At 35.1% G+C, this 16,875-nt stretch overlaps 2 pseudogenes; one reads left to right on the top strand and one right to left on the bottom strand.

The window, feature by feature from the left end:
* Positions 1 to 7,632: 7,632 nt before the first annotated feature.
* Positions 7,633 to 7,935, bottom strand: LOC143639187 (cytochrome c, somatic pseudogene; annotated as a pseudogene).
* A 7,222-nt stretch (positions 7,936 to 15,157) lies between these two features.
* Positions 15,158 to 15,434, top strand: LOC143639189 (myosin light polypeptide 6 pseudogene; annotated as a pseudogene).
* Positions 15,435 to 16,875: the final 1,441 nt, after the last annotated feature.

The following is a 16,875-nucleotide window of genomic DNA, read 5'->3' as shown; positions in this document are numbered from 1 at the left end:
CTTGGAACATTTTCATCACAAGTCCATTTACACTTAATGAAATTAGCAATATTTGGGTTTTTAATTTACATATTTTTTATACTTGACTGGCCTGTCTTATTTTTCTCTTTTGTTTTTGTTAAGATCAATATTTTGTTTATATTCAATTTTCTCTTGTATTATCTTGGTTGGTTGTGCATTCTTTAGTTATTCTTCTAGTGGTTATCTTAGAGAATTACACATGCATTCTTTTTTAAAAACTTTTTTAGTTGTAGATGGGCACAATACTTTTATTTTATTTATTTATTTATATGTGGTGCTGAGGATTGAACCCAGTGCCTCACACATGCTAGGCAAGTGAGCTACAACCCCAGCCCCACATGCATTCATTTTAAAAAAATTTTCTTCTGGACAATACCAGTTGTAAGTTTGATTTATTTATTTATTTATTTATTTATTTATTTATTGTGGTGCTGAGGATCAAACCCAGGACCTCATGCATGGTAGGCAAACATTCTACCACTGAGCTACATCCCCAGCCCTACACATGCATTCTTATTACAAATTACTTCTTTTCCACTTTCTTGATGATGTCATAATTCTAAAACTCTTTAACTCAACTTATGTTCCCATTTTGTCTTATTATGGTCATACTTTAATTTTTTAAAAAGGGAATATTCATCAATAATCTCTTTCCATCTATCATCTCTGCTTCCTTCTGTTTTTTATTAATTTCAGATAAGATGGCCTTTGGAATCTCAAGACTTATGTCCTATTGCTAAGAAACTCTAATGAAACAAGAGTCCTTGTATCCTAGCACTTCAGCCAAAGTTTTAGAGCTGGTGTTTGCTGATTCTTATGGGTTCATCTTTGGTCATAAACCCGACTTAACCAATCATGGTATTTTATTGGCCAGGTGTGTATCATATGCCCAACCATGAAGTTGGGGACTGGGCAAGCCAACTCAAACTCCATAGTGCTGACATGTATTTCATTCATTTATTTTAAAATTTTGTGTAGAATTTTATTTCTTGGAAAGATATGATACTGAAAATAATACACATGAATCTTTCCTTCTATAATCTGCTTTTCTTCCCAAAAGGCTTTCTGAATCAGTAAATGCATGCATTTTCATTCTATGTATATTTTAAACCATACTAATTTTTACTATTATTGTTTTCTATAATCAAATTAACCTGCCTTTATTCATATATTTACCTCTTCATTGGTCTTTATTTTTTTAATATGTTTTAGTGTCCATATGGGATTATTTCCCTTCTGCCTGAAGAATTTCCTTCTTTTTTTTAATATTTATTTTTCAGTTGTAGTTGGACACAACACCTTTACTTTATTTACTTTGATGTGGTGCTGAGGATCAAACCCAGGACCCCACACATGCTAGGCAAGTGCTCTGCCACTGAGCCACAACCCCAGCCCTGAAGAATTCCCTTCTATACAAGGTTATTGACTATAAGTTCATTCAGATTTTGTTCTATGTGTCTTTATGGTGCTTCATCTTTAACGGTATTTTCACTGATGATGGCCATCTTCATTTTTTCACACTATGACAACACTATTCCTTTGTGTTTCAGCTTCCATTGTATCTGCTGAGAAGTTAGTTTTTTAATGAGGTATTTCATTCCCAGTTAAAATGCTATGGTGTTTATATGTTTTTATGAACCACCATTTGGGAACTGACTTTTTTCACTCAAAATTTGTTATTAGTTATAAATGCACTTAACATTTGAAATGCATGTGTTTTTAAATAAAATATAGTACAGTGTTTTGTTATCCTGTGGCAATGCATATCAATTTATAGAAACTTGAACTTACAAATCAATTTTTTCAAATTCTTCAAAACAGAACTCTAAGTATGTATATCTATCTTCACCATTTTTTGTTTGTGTGTGTAATATATTACTCAGTTTTTTTAGTTGTCTTCATCTGACCTCAGATTTACCTTGTCCAAAAGTAACATCATCTACCATTTTGTTAAAATGTTTTTACATCATAACTCATCCAATTACCTGAAACTTTGAAATCATCTTGAAATCTTTTATTTCCATCCACCAATTTTTTGGGGGGGCGTACCAGGGATTGAACTCAGAGGCACTTGACCACTGAGCCACATCCCCAGTCCTATTTTGTATTTTATTTAGAGACAGGGTCTCACTGAGTTGCTTAGCACCTCACTTTTGCTGAGGCTGGCTTTGAACTCATGATCCTCCTGTCTCAGCCTCCCTACCTGCCTGGATTACAGGTATGCACCACCGCACCTAGCTCCATTCACCTATTTAATTGTATCACAAAACAAAGAAGGTAGGCAACAAGAATGGTTCTGGAGAGGTGCTTACATTTCAACTATTTATTTTGAAGTGTGTAGAATTGAACTATATGGTAAAGCAAACTTGAGTTAAAGTATAGTTATAAATCCATATTTCTAATACAGGTCTTGATGATTAGAAAAACTTTGGCTGACTTTTTTTTTTGTATGTGATTAGAGTGTCTCATTCTTCACTGTGAAATAAAGATAAAGAACTGTCTGTTCTGAGGGAATGAGAAACATATGCTCTGCCATTTTCTTTGTGCTTGCATTATTGGCATTTACTTCAACCCATGAATTCTTCGCAAATAACCTCTAAGATAATTTTTATATTATGTCAGTTGTTGATTAGCCAAAAATATATAATATTATGCATAAATACATTTAACCTATGTGTTAGTCCAGTTGAGCCATTATAAAAAAATGCCCCAAATTGGATAATTTATAAAGAAAAGACACTTATCACAGTTCTCAAAGCTGAGCCTCCAAGATCAAAGCACTGGAAGCTTTGCTGTTTGGTAAGGGCCTTGTCTCCACTTTCAAGATCATGCCTTATTGCTTGCTGCATCTTTCCGGTGGGGAGGAATATTGTGCTTTCACATAACAGAAGGTGGAAGGGGAAAAGAATGATTCCTTCTACCTTGAGCATTTTTACTTTTTCCATATTTTTATTGGTAAATTATAATTTTGCATAATTATGGGATTCATTGTTATATGCTCTTTGTACACTTCCCCTCTCCCTCCCCTCCTCCTCTCCCTCCCCTCCCCCTTCTCCTCTCCCTCCCCCTGTCCCTCCCCATCTCCAACCCCTTAATCCCCTTCCTCTCCAACTGGTTTCCCTTTGCTTTTCATGCATCACCCCTACCTTTCTTTAAAAAAAAAATTATTTTTTAGTTTTAGATGGACACAATATCTTTATTTTATTTTTTTTTAATATGGTGCTGAGGATTGAACCCAGTACCTCATGTTTTCGAAGTAAATGCTCTATCCAGCCCCCATTAAGACTTTTGATTCTCAGCAGGTCTAGGATATGGCCCCAAATAACACATCTGAGCATCCCCAGTGTTGCTTGCAGCTGGTGGTGGAGGTTAGGGATCACCCTTCTGCTCCTAGTAAGAAGCGAAGCAATTTGATCACTTTTATGAAGCTACTAATCCCATTCACCAGTGCTCTGCTTTTGTGATTTATTTATCACCCAAGGGCCATATCTCTTAATATGGTTGCTCTGAATTTTGGAGGAGATGCTATCATTCAAGACACAATAACTCTCCACAGGCAAATTGAAAAACTAAAAGCCAAGGAGTGTGGGTGAGTGCTAGTGATGTGCCATTTGCCTTGTAGAACCCTCCACTTACTCAAGAATTTCCCCAAGCCTTTTGTGGGACTACTTGATGTATGAATCCAGGAAGGTTCTGATGTCAATTTGTATATTATACATCAGTGAAGCTGACTCTTAAATTTTTCTTTGGATTAGAAAAAGTTGAAGGTAGAAGTTCTAATATTTTCTTATAGTTTCAAGTGGTTATCTTGCACCTCCTCTGAAAATACATATCCTATTTTGGGAATCATTATTACGGACTCTACTATAATTATGACCCATAAGTAGAGAAAAGAAACCTTCCACAGATAGAGAAAATGACAGTCCACTTTCCTCTTCCTGTTTCCTATCCCAACCCTAAGGATCTCCATACAGTGAAGAGGGAAGAGATAAGGAAACTCCCAACTCTGCTTTAGGTCCATGCTGAGAATATTTCCCTGTCCAGAGAGCAGAGAACTTTGGATATTATCAAATAATGAAGCTAGAAATCAGTCCAGCTGAATCTTAACTATTAAAATGAAACCATGTTACTTACTGAAGAAGATGAAAAACTTGTGAGAATGAATTGAGACATCATGGAGAAAATACAAAGTGGGAAAGGGAGGTTCAACCAGTAGAATGATAACCTCATTGAAAAACAAAAATCACAGGGAAATGTCTTATTTTGAGACCGCAGAGCCATCAATGTACAAATTACAAAGAAGAGAGAGTGAATAAATCACAGAGAAAACTGGGTCAGGCTAATGGAGGGAGTCATGGAAGTAGTGTCACTGAGGTGTGTAACACAAATCTTCCAGATGAAGTGTGTGAACATGATTGCCAAGGACCATGTCAACCTGGAATAAACAAATGGTGAGGGGGTCATCTAATATCTCAAACACAAACTTCAATGCCAGATTCATATTGGTTTAGATCTTGACTCTGTCACTTTAAGCATTCTTAACGTCCGTGTGCCTCAGTTTCCCTAAGTGTTAAATGAGAATGATAATAGAACTTATTTTACATGGCTACTGTTAGGGGTAAATGAGGGTAAACAGGCACATAGAGAGTGCTCCAAATAATTGGCAATCATCATCAGCACCATCACCCTCTTTGCCATCTGATGATGGATCTTGTTTCCCCTTCTGCTAAAAGTGAAGCATCAGATAAACTCTACTTGTTCTTTGGATACTGGCAGGTTGTGTATGTGTGAGGGCAGGTAGAAGGTATATGGGAAATCTCTGCACTCCCCTCTCAAATTTGCTGTGAACCCTTAAAAAAAATCTTTAAGAAGCAAAACAAAGTGAACAACAAGAAAATATTGACTGTTTTTTACAGAATTCCTATATTACAATGTATATTATACTAAAAGTAATTTTCACATAAGTGCCACACTAACCTCACAAAGTGGATACTGTCTAATTTTACAGAAGAGAAATGTCACTGCGGTCTAGAGAGGTTAACTAAATTGCTCAAGATCACACAGCTTATTAGAGACAGAATAGTGCTATCTCCACCATACCATATTGGCTGCCCATTTTGGAGAACTCATTGATAATATGGAAATGTTTATAGCACTGAAAGAAAGTGACCATATTAACAGTAAACTATAATGAAAAAATCTAAAGGCATCATTAAAAATGTGTCCTTGATTTTAGGTTAGTAGATTTCAAAATGTTTGGAGGGAGAAAAGAGAAGTCTGTTTTAAGACCTGTTTTACTTTTTTGAAGATAATTTTTCCTTTTGCCTCTGACTGCTCTTAAGAATTTTTCTGCATTTACCATAATCTCTTTCAATACTACTTCTGCCCCATTTGATCTCGCCTTTCTGAGATTGAATTACATATATATTAGATATTTTCCACCCATCTGTTTTTTTCTCTGTGTACTTTGGTTTGGATGCTATGTATTTAACTGTCTTTCAATTCACTGATCCTGGCTTCCACCAGCTCTATTTTGTTAAGTGCTTATATGTAGTTCTTAATTTCAGAGATTAGGTTTCAGATTTAGAATTTCTATTTGATGATTTTTTACGGATTCAAATTCTCTGATGAAATTTTCCATCTTATCTATTTTTTATATTTCTTAAACACATAAGTAACTTCTCTATATATGTACATATAGAGAGTTTTAAGTGTATATAGCTTTATATAGTGTTTTAAGTACACATATGTACCTTATATACTTACAAGGGTGAAAAGACATGAGAGACTGTGTGGGATGTCACTAAGTTGCCCAGGCTTATCTCAAAACTTCTGGATTCACATGAATCTTCCACCTCAGCCTCCCAAGTGCTGGGACTACAGGCATGTGCCACTGAGCCCAGCTAATCATCAATATTTTAAAGTCTTTGCTAACTCAGATTTCTGGATTCCCTGTTTGTTTTGTCCTTGCAGAACATCTAATATTTTTTAATTAAACATGGAACATCACATGTAAAAATAGAGAGAATCTGACTCCCACCATTGTTTTCTGTTTTCCTTCAGGAGGTACCTATTTTTTTCTTAGAACTTTTATCTGCTAGGCAGATAGAAAGGATGATCAATCAGAACAATCTTCTTAGCCCAGTCAGTATGAGCTGATAAAGGGTGGGTTGCAGTTGGGTACTGTTTGGGCTGATTTGGTTCTCCCTTGTTTTCATGCAAAGCCCCCCAAGGACTGCAACATTTGTAAAGGCCCACCCCCTGGGAGGTCCTTAATGCTGCTCTTTGATTCCTGAACACTAGTAAACTCTAGAAAACTCTGCTTTGATTTTCCGAGTTTTTCCCTTAGGCTTTCAGCCTCACACACCATGTAATATCCTCTTCACTGGCCCTGACACTTTATTTTTTCATAGCCTCACCCAATTTATTCTCTACTTTGCTTCCAGATTATCTAGAAAATAAGATATTTATCTTATCAGGATACTGCCCTGCTTAAAATCAAGCAAACACGTCTTATAATGTTCGGGATAAAGTATAATCAACTTAGCATAGTTTACAAGGTGCTGCATGACTGTGATCCAGATTGTGATTTCCACCTCCAACCAGAATATTCCTCTGCTTTCATCTTAAAGTCCAACCACACCACATTATTCATATTCTGTGAAGCCATCAAGCTCTCTTTTGGTTCTAGGGATTTGAACATATTGGTTCCTCTGCTGTGATCCTTTCCCTGCCCTCTTCTCCAGACCTACTATTAATCCTTTAAAATTCAGTTCATGCGTCATTTCCAGGAATATTTCCATGGCCCTGCTTTCTCTCTTATCTCTTGTCTCATCATGCACCCTTAGTTTTCCTTCCTCTGAACTTTCACAGAACTCAGTGCTTCACTTTTTTTATGATAAGTGTTAAATATTCTTTATTTAATATCATACATAAACCATACTAAAATGCCTCTCCATAAGGAAAGAATAGCATTTTAGATACAGGGAATTCTAATTAAATTGGCATGGTCAACAAAAATATAAAGTAGACACTGCTTTTGTTATCTTCAACCATTGCCTTTAATAGGCTAATGAGCACAAATTAAAACAAATGTGAATCATGCTTGGTTCTGAGAGAGTGAAGGGATTTCCCCCATATTCACATAATCCATTATATAAATCTAAATATAAATCAGTTTTCAGATGTCATTCACCATTTTTATGAAATACTGAACATTACTAATTAAGTCCAACCATAACTTCAAAAAGGGGAAACAGTGATAGAATTTACTGAAGTGGGAGTATAAGCCAAGTATTAATTTAAGTACAAGTCAGTTTTACTTAAATCAGGATTGTCCAACAAAAATAATTCTGTCAAGGCTGGGGCTGTAGCTCAGTGGTAGCACGCTTGCCTAGCAAGTATGGGGCCCTGGGTTCGATCCTCAGCACCACATAAAAATAAATAAATGGAATAAAAGTATTGTGTTCAACTACAACTGAAAAATAAATATTAAAAAAATTTTGTCAGTCACTCATGATCTGATTTCTGGTATATCACATCAATTAAATTATGGTACACATAAAAAAGCCAAGAGACAGTTCTGTTTGGTCATAAATAAGGCAGTAGCTATTAATCATTAGTGGCTTTTTTGAGGCGAGCTATTAAGTCTGCCCTTTCTCCCTTCTTCTTACTGCCAGTGAAGATCATTTTTGTTCCAGGGATTCTCCAAATACTCCATCAGTGTATCCTCTCCCCAGGTGCTGCCTTTGTTCTTGTTGGCATCTGTGTGAGAGAATCCAGCAGCCTGACCTGTCGTCCACCCAAACAGTCCATGGAGATTTGGCCCAGTCTTGTGCTTGCCTCCCTTTTCCACGGTGTGGCACTGGGCACACTTCTGAACAAAAATTTTCTGCCTTTCTCAACATCACCCATTTTTAATTTGTTCTTTCATCGCTAGTCAAGGAAGGTTCCCGATCAAAAGCCAGACATGCCACTCTCTGAGTGCTTCACCTTTATTTAGTGCTTTCCATGTTGCAATATAAATGTCTCTAATTCCCTTTTTCATTTGACTACAAACTCCATAAGGACAGGAACCATGTTTATCATGCTCACATCCATACCCTCAGTGTCTAGCCCATAAGGTCCTCAGTTAAGGTTTTCTGATTGAATGAATTATTGAAAACAAGAAAGGAAGAAAATATAACCAAGGACAAATACATAGAAGATGACATAGGTAATCATGAATAGTCACCATAAAGACCTTTAAATGATCTGAGAGTTGCAATAAATGCTGAAAACCAAAAAAGATTCTTAGAGAATCTAAATTCAGAGCAGCAAGAGGAAGGAGATTAAAAAAGATACATTCATAGTGCTTAAGGATAATGATGCTATTTGATGGATGACATAGAGAAGGAATAATTCTAAGTCTGATTATACTCCTTTATTTCTCTGATTGGAGAAAAGAGATGTCCTGCAAGAGTAGAAGTAGACAAAGGAGCTTGAAGGAATAAACAAGGACATTAGAACTAGACAGCGTTGTGATGAATCTTGGATGTGACACTTACTAATGTGTGGCTTCAGTTAAGTCACATAAATTATTCTCTGAGCCTCATTTTTTCCAATGTATAAAATGAAGATATACATAACATGGAAGGAAAGTCTTTGAATGATTATTAGGTGGTTGAAACTTAATACATGATAGAGATTTTTTCCAAAGAGAAGAAAGTAGATTTCTTTAAAAAGTAGTTTCTTAAAAAAAAATAACTTGTTGATGCAAACTAATATTATAGCAAGGATTATTAAAAATGCTGTTACATATTTGGGTAAAGATGGTACCAACTGGAATTGTATGTTTATAGATAAATAGATCTAGATATCAGACTAATTTTGTTTTTTTCAAGAATAGGGTCATTGAGGAAGATTGCATTACCAAACTGGTTAATCATAAAATGTAGACATAGTACTTCTGGACTTCAGTAAATAATTTGACAGAGCTGTTTGAAAAGCAGAGGAATATGGGATGACTATTTATTTATTTATTTATTTATTTAAAATTTGTTTTTAATATTTATTTTTTAGTTTTCGGCAGACACAACATCTTTGTTTGTATGTGGTGCTGAGGATCAAACCCGGGCCGCACGCATGCCAGGCAAGCGCGCTACCGCTTGAGCCAAATCTCCAGTCCGGGATGACTATTTAAAATTGTGCTAATATATAGAACATAACATAAACCACTTTAACATGAACAATTCAGTGTCATTAAGTACATTCATGGTGCTGTGAAACCATCACCACTATACATTTCCAGAACTTTTTCATCATCCTAAATAGAAAATCTGCACCCATTAAACAATAGCTCATTATTTTTATTCTCCTTCTAGTCCCTGATAATGTCTATTCTACTTTGTGTTTTTATGAATTTGGCTAATCTCAGAAATTATATAAGAAGTGGAATCATACAGTATGTGTTCTTTTGTGGCTGGTTTATTTCACTTAGCATGTTTTCATAGCTCATCCATATTGCAGTATGTATTGAAATTTCATTCTATTTAAAAACTGAATAATATTCCACTGTATGTATATATCACATTTTGCTTATACATTCATTTATTGATGGACATTTGTATAGTTTCTACCTTTCAGCTAGGAATGGGCTGTTTAACCAATGTGATGAACTGGCAACTGGCTGAATGATTGTGCTCAAAGGGTGCAGATAAGTGAAATTATGGCATCCTTGAAGGACATTTCTAGTGGTTTGTCACAGGTGACTTTCTACAATATTCTCCTGATCATCAATCTTCTCAAGAAGATATAGAAAGTATTACTGACTCATTTGTATTGCAGTTGACACAAACATGGAGGAATGATGGCTTTATTATATAGCAAAATTAGAGTTCAAAAAGATTGACAAATCAGAAACATGAACTGAATCAAGAAAGATGAAATTTCACAGGGGCGAAATATAAGGTCGTATATTTGAGTTAAAACTCCCAATTGCATGAATGCAGATTGAAAATGCTGTCACTTTAAAAGATTAAGCCAAAAGTGTGTCAATAACATTAATTGTCTCCCCACACATTAAATTGATGTTAAGGCTATGTTTGTGGAAATGTAATATTTTAAAAGGCAATGATAGTCCTATTTTACTCTGATCCACTCCTATGATATTGGTGCTCTTTTCTTATCTACTTTTTAAAGAATACAGCATAGTATAATGCAAACTTTGTTGCTATACTTTTAATTCCAGTTTCATTATTTCTATATCTATGATTTTGGGCAAGTGACTTAGCCTCTCCATGTCTCAATTTCCTTAACTGTAAAATAAACATAACAAAAAGCAAAAAATAAAGAAAATTAATACCTAGTAACTATTTCACAAATATTCATTTTTAAAATGATGTAGAAACGAATATTTCAAAGAAGAGTAACCACTCATTCTTCCATTTCCCAGGTATTGTTAAGCACCTCCACTGTCATAGGATGAACACTTGGAATTAAAGATATTCAGCCTAAAGATGTTATAAAGTGGAGGATATGAGAGTTGATTTCAAATATTTGTGGGAAATATATATTAGGCTTTTTGTGAATGGCTTCACAGAATAGAAGTAGAAATAATGGGTGGAAGCTGCAGATTTTGGATCAATGTAAGAAACTGGAATTGGGTTCACTAACTGTCATTGCAGATATAAGCAAAAATTCAATGAGAGTATTGTAAAAAGGAGATTCTAGCATCATATGGGTGATTTTAGATGACCATTAATTCTTCTTAATTCTTTCAAGATATGAAGACTCTATGATGATATTAAACATTTTTGCTCTTTGTTTCCCAAGTGATTGTGTGAAAACTACACACCTCCCACTTACTTCTAATTTCTTCATCAAGCCACATTTGGACCTAAGCAGAATTAATTGAAATCAAATGCAGGTTGATCTGAGAATCTTTACTTCTTTTTCAGCTATTAAGTTTACAAGTGACTTTAACAACCACAATATTCAGATACACCAACCTCTACTCCAATTCCTCTGTATAATTACTGAGCAAAACAGTGGCCTAGACTTCTTGGGATACAGAGGCTAAAGGTAGTCTAATGAATTATTAAAGAAAATGCTGAAATGTTCCTAAGTGCTTTTTAAAACAGATGTCCCTGTTTTTTTCTTAAGAGATAATTTTTTAATACTTATTTTTTAGTTTTCGGCGGACACAACATCTTTGTTTGTATGTGGTGCTGAGGATCGAACCCGGGCCACACGCATGCCAGGCAAGCGCACTACCGCTTGAGCCACATCCCCAGCCCCAAGATGTCCCTGTTTTAAAGTTAACTCAAAATTTCTTAGATTCAAGAGTGGTACCTGAGAACAAAATGTAAAGTTTGGTAGAGTTTTTGAAAGAGTTCAGGATGAATAATAAAATTTTCTATTTTTATAGGCTAGTGTTTAGGAATTCATATAACTTCCATAACAAGAAAACTTGAGTCAGGAAGTTTTTACATAATGAGTGACCTAAATGTCCTCTTTTTTGTCATTTGGAATAAAATGTGAAACAGAATGAACCCAAGCACAACTTCAAGAAAAATATAGCATATTTCTTTTTTCATTACTTTCTGAAAAAGTAGCGATGCCCTAGAGAACAATGTCATTCTGTGAATCTACTAAATAAATAAATAAATTTTACTTATACTCTACCCTTTAGAGGGGGAAGCTCAACTAGCCACAAAACTACACAAATAACAGGCAATTTATTGATTTTTTAATTTTTTAAAATTTTGTTTAATTAGTTATACATGACAGTAGAATGCATTTTAACACATTGTACACAAATGGAGCATAACTTCTCATTCCTCTGGCTGTACATGGTGCTGAGTCACATCACTAGTGTAATCATACATGTATATAGGGTAATAATGTCCATCTCATTCCACCATCCTTCCTTTTATATTACATGGCAAAGAGAAAACAAAGTAACCAATGGAGTTAAGGTTGCTTACCACTTGGTCCTAAAATAAGGAGATAATCTTGTATTGTCTGAGTAGGCTAAATGTAATTACAGTGGTCCTTCAATGTGGAAGAAGCAGACAGAAGGGGAGGTCAGAGAGATGTAAAGAGAATTCAATCCAGAGCAGCTTTTGAAAATTGAGCAAGAGGACCATGAGCCAAAGAACATGGGCAGCCTCTAGAGGCTGGAAAGGGTACAGTATGGACTTTCCCTTAGAGTGTCCAGAAAGGAATGCAGCCCTGTTATTTTTAGCTTAGTGAGATCCATTTTAGATGTCTGAATAACAGAACTGTAAGATGATAAATTTGTGTTGTTTTAAGCTATTCAGTATGTGGTTACTTTTTATAGTTGCCATAGAAAACTAGTGCAACCATTAACCACCGAATCTAATGTTCTGCCCAGCATTATATTTATAAAATCTAATGTGCTCCATTTGTGTACAATGTGTCAAAATGCATTCTACTGTCATGTATAACTAATTAGAGCAAACTTAAATGTAGTATAATATATATTCTTTTCCAAAAGCACATGACACATGATCAAAATGGACCATAACCTAGGTAACAGTAATTTGTAAAAATAAATCTCATTTTAAATGAATTTAAGTCATAGTAAATTGTTCTCTGACCATACTGGTTTCATACTAGAAAACAGCAATGGAGAGCCAAAGGGAAAATCTCCAATCACTTGGCAATTAAATAGTACATATTTAAATAATCTAATGATTAAAAAAGGAAGTCTCAGAGAACATAAAAACTATGCTGAATGGAATAAAAATGAAAAGGCAACATTTTGCTGAGTATGGTGGTGCACGCCTATAATCCTAGTGGCTTGGGAGGCTGAGGTAGGAGGATTGCAAGTTCAAGGCCATCTTCAGCAAGTTAGCAAGGCCCTGAGCAACTCAGTGATACCCTGTCTCTAAAAAAATATAATAAAGGGCTGGGGATGTGGCTCAGTGATTAAGTGCCCCTGAGTTTAATCCCCAGTGCCAAAAAAAAAAAAAAAAAAAAAAGAAAAAGAAAAAAGAAAAAGAAAAACAAGAGAAAAATGAAGACAGATCATAGAAAATGAAGGAAATAGTAAAGATAATAGCAGATTTCAATGAAATTGAACAGAGAAAAAAACAATAGAGAAAATCAATGAATGAAAAAGCTGATTCTTTGGAAAGACCAGTAAAATTGATAAATCTCTTGGTATGCTGAAGAAAAAGAGAGATGACACAAATTACTAATATCAGAAGTGAAAGAAGGCATATCACTACCCATACTGCAGACATTATTAAGATAATAAGTGATTATTTGAATAATTCTATGCACAGACATTTGACAATCTGAAATCAATCAATTGCTCAAAACCTACCCCCCAAAAAATACTCACCCAGGGTGAAATACATAAATTTAATAGTTTATAATTATTAAATAACACAAATTTGTAAATTTAAAACTTTCATAAAACAAATTTGAAATTTCAAAACACCAATAGAGAATTCTACCAAACACTTAAATAATCAATATCAGTTTTACACAATTTCTTCCAAAAGATGGAAGTAGAACAAACGTTTCCCAACACATTTTATGAGGCCAATGGTACTCTGATACCAACAATAGGCAAAGGTAGTAAAAAAAAATAATAAAACACAATAACCATAAGCCAGTATGTCATATGAGCTTAGATACAAAAATCCTCAAGAAAATATTAGCAAATTGAATCCAGCAATATTTTAAAAGAATTATATACCACAATGAAGTGGGGCTCACTTCAGAAATGCAAGAGTGGTTCAATATTCAAAAAAATCCATGTAATCTACTATATTAATATGCTAAAGAAAACATATATCAACTGATTTAGAAAAAATTGCAACAAAATTGAATACTCATTCATGATAAAAGCTCTCACTCAAGTAAGAATAAAGAAAAATGTCCTCAATTTGATAAAGAACATTTACAAAAAACCTATAGCTAACCTCTTAAATAATGGTAAAATACTAAATGCTCTAGAATAAGACCAAGAATAAGGCAAGGATGTATACCTTCACCATTTATTCATCATAGTATTGGAAGTCCAGGACAGTAAAAAAAGGCAAGATAAAGAAAGAAAAGACACAAATTAGAAAGGAGGCAGTAAAATTTTCTCTATATCATATTGCGTGAATATAAGATTCCACAGAATCTATAAGAAAGTACCAAGAACTGGGGTTGGGGCTGTGGCTCAGTGGTAGCACACTTACCTGGCATGTGTGAGGCACTGGGTTTGATTCTCAGCACTGCTTATAAATAAATAAACTAAAGGTCTATCAACAACAACAAAAATATTTTTAAAAAGAAAATACCAAGAACTTATAAGCAAAGTATCTTACAAGATCTAAGAACACTGGACATAAGATAAACACATAAATATCAATTTTTTTGGAACTGGGGATTGAACCCACGGGCACTTTATCACTGAGCCACATTACCAGCCCTTTTTAATATTTTATTAGAGACAGTCTCACTGATTTGCTTACAACCTTGCTAAGTTGCTGAGGCTGGCTTTGAACTTGTGATCTTCCTTCCTCAGCCTCCCAAGCCACTGAGGTTACAGGCATGCACCACTATGCCCAGCCTAAATATCAATATTTGTATGTGCAAAACACAATGAGAAACATTCTATTATTCATACTATTTATGATCATCAAATAAAATGAAATAATTGGGTATAATTCTAACAGAGCATAGGAGATCTGTGTGCTGAAAACTATCAATAAGCAAATAAGCACCTTCGAAGATATTCAACATTATCGGTCATTATGGAAATGCAAAGTAAAACCATAATGAAATATTATTACATACCCATCAGAGTGGATAAAATAAAAATATTGGTGTTAGTAAATGCTATTAAGGATGTAGAGAAGATGGATCTTTCATACATTGCTGGCAGGAATCTAAAATGGTACAGACAATCTGGAAAATAGTTTGGCAGTTTCTTATACAATTAAACATGCACTTGGCTGAGCACTCAAGATGTGTGATTTTTATGGAGGACTATACTGCAGAATTCAAAAAGCCTTTCCAGTTGTTTGACCAAATGTGCAATGATAAGATTCTGTATAGCCAGTGTGGGGATGTGGTGAGTGCCACCAATGCTGTGGTGCTCGGTATCCTGGGGAACTCCAAGAGTGATGAGATGAATGTGAAGGTGCTGGACTTGAAGCAGTTCCTGCCCATTCTGCAGTCAGTGGCCAAGAACAAGAACCAGGGAATCTATGAGGATTATGCCAAAGGTCTTCGGGTGTTTGACAAGGAAGGAATGGTATTATCATGGGCACTGAAATCCATCATCTCCTTGTCACACTGGATAAAAAGATGACAGAGAAGAAGTAGAGATACTGGTGGCAAGGCATGAGGGCACCAGTGGTTGTATCAACTATGACAAGCTTGCCCAGATGGTGGTGAATGGCTGAGGTCATTCCTGGTATCCCTGGAGCCTGTGTCTTTCACTGTGTGAGCACCAGGGATTGAACCAGAGGTGCTTAACCACTGAGCCACATTTTCAGCCCTTTTTATTTTTGTTTTTTTTATTTTGAGACAGGGTCTCGCTGAGCTGCTTAGGTCCTCACTAAATTGCTGAGGCTATCCTTGAACTTGCAATCCTCCTGCCTCAGTCTCCTGAGTGGCTGGAATTACAAGTTTGCACCCCCATGCCCAGCTTGTGTGAAATTTGCATGTGGCCCTGGAGAATTCCTGAGCTCTCTTGTCAAAGTACCTTTCCTATCTGGTCTTTCTTGAATAATGTTTGACAACAACATTCACCAAACTTACTTTCTTTGCCCACACACACCCACAAAAGTTAAACATACACTTACCATAAAACCCAACACAATTGCACTGGGCATGTATAACAAACAAATGAAAACATATTTTCATACACACACAAAACTATATGGGAAATGTTTATAGATGATTTATTTTATAATCTTTAAAACTGAAAACAACCCAGAAGGCCTGAAGTGGATGAATGCTTAGATAAACTGGTATATTCATACATGGAACACTCCTCAACAATTAAAAAGAATTTTTCATATACACAACAACTTGGATGAATCTCAAGCATGTTATGCTTCATGAAAAAAAAAAACCCAAATCCCAACAGGTTGTGAGTTGTATAATTCAATTTATTTAACATTCTTAAAAATGACAAAATTATAATTACGGGGAATAGATTATTGTAGTGCTTTTGAACCTTTTTTTCATGATTAACCCCACAAGAAGACTTTATAGACTTTGTTTTCTAATTGCCCTCTATAGAAAATCAAATGCTAGGGAATAATATTTTGGTGGATAAGATTGAGTTTTGTCAGGATGCAAACCATGTATTATCTAAGATTTTTTTTCAGAGGTTAGGGTACAGGTTGGAATGGATGAGAGAGGGAATCCTATATCTATGAATATATATTTTTTCAGTTTTAATTTTTCCATATTTTTACTGGTGCAATATAATTGTGCATAGTGGTGGGATTCATTATTACATATTTATACATGCACAAAATAGAACAATATAATTTTTCTAATCTCATTCCCCAATTGTTATAGTTTAGACATGAGGTGTTCTCCAAAGCTCATGTGTGAGACAATGAAAGAAGGTTTAGAGGTGAAATGATTGATTGGGTTTTGAGAGCTGTAACCTTATCAGTGGATTTGTCCACAGATACAAATTAACTAGGCAGTAACTATAGGCAGGTAGTGTGTGGCTGGAGGAAGTAGGTCACTGAGGGCATGACTTTCAGGTTTATATTTTCTCCCTGGTAAACAGAGCTCTCTCTTTCTGCTTCATAGTTGCCATGTCCTGGGCTGCTTGCCTCTGCCAAGCTCTCTGACATGATGTTCTGCTTCATCTTGGGCCCA

The sequence above is a fragment of the Callospermophilus lateralis genome, chromosome X, assembly GCF_048772815.1.
Source record: "Callospermophilus lateralis isolate mCalLat2 chromosome X, mCalLat2.hap1, whole genome shotgun sequence".
Classification (NCBI taxonomy): Eukaryota; Metazoa; Chordata; class Mammalia; order Rodentia; family Sciuridae; genus Callospermophilus; species Callospermophilus lateralis.
This window is presented reverse-complemented; position numbering and strand designations above follow the sequence as displayed.